The sequence below is a fragment of the Arachis ipaensis genome, chromosome B9 (genome assembly GCF_059453495.1).
Source record: "Arachis ipaensis isolate K30076 ecotype BB chromosome B9, ASM5945349v1, whole genome shotgun sequence".
Classification (NCBI taxonomy): domain Eukaryota; kingdom Viridiplantae; phylum Streptophyta; class Magnoliopsida; order Fabales; family Fabaceae; genus Arachis; species Arachis ipaensis.
In genome coordinates, this window is record NC_142444.1 from 97,678,467 (window position 1) to 97,679,302 (window position 836).

Genomic DNA, 836 nt, shown 5'->3' on the forward strand with positions numbered 1-836 from the left:
AGCTGATCCAGAACCTGAAAGGAATCTGAAGAGAAAACTAAGAGAAGCTAAATTACAACAATCCAGAGATAACTTGATTGAAAATTTCGAACAAGTAAAGGAGATGGCAGCCGAACCCAACAATAATGCAAGGAGAATGCTTGGTGACTTTACTGCACCTAATTCCAATCTACATGGAAGAAGCATCTCCATTCCTGCCATTGGAGCAAACAACTTTGAGCTGAAACCTCAATTAGTTTCTCTGATGTAGCAGAACTGCAAGTTTCATGGACTTCCATCTGAAGATCCTTTTCAGTTCTTAACTGAATTCTTGCAGATATGTGATACTGTTAAGACTAATGGAGTAGATCCTGAAGTCTACAGGCTCATGCTTTTCCCTTTTACTGTAAGAGACAGAGCTAGAATATGGTTGGATTCTCAACCTAGAGATAGCCTGAACTCTTGGGATAAGCTGGTCACGGCTTTCTTAGCCAAGTTCTTTTCTCCTCAAAAGCTGAGCAAGCTTAGAGTGGATGTTCAAACCTTCAAACAAAAAGATGGTGAATCCCTCTATGAAGCTTGGGAAAGATACAAACAGTTGACCAAAAAGTGTCTTTCTGACATGCTTTCAGAATGGACCATCCTGGATATATTCTATGATGGTTTATCTGAGTTATCAAAGATGTCATTGGATACTTCTGCAGGTGGATCCATTCACCTAAAGAAAACGCCTGCAGAAGCTCAAGAACTCATTGACATGGTTGCTAATAACCAATTCATGTACACTTTTGAGAGGAATCCTGTAAGTAATGGGACGCCTATGAAGAAGGGAGTTCTTGAAGTTGATACTCTGAATG

At 40.0% G+C, this 836-nt stretch overlaps 1 non-coding gene across 1 annotated transcript; it reads right to left on the bottom strand.

Annotated features, from left to right (window-relative positions):
• Positions 1-499: 499 nt before the first annotated feature.
• Positions 500-607, bottom strand: LOC148545578 (small nucleolar RNA R71). The gene has a single exon (XR_015901479.1). It is a non-coding gene; the product is annotated as a small nucleolar RNA R71 (small nucleolar RNA).
• Between the last annotated feature and the right edge of the window lie 229 nt (positions 608-836).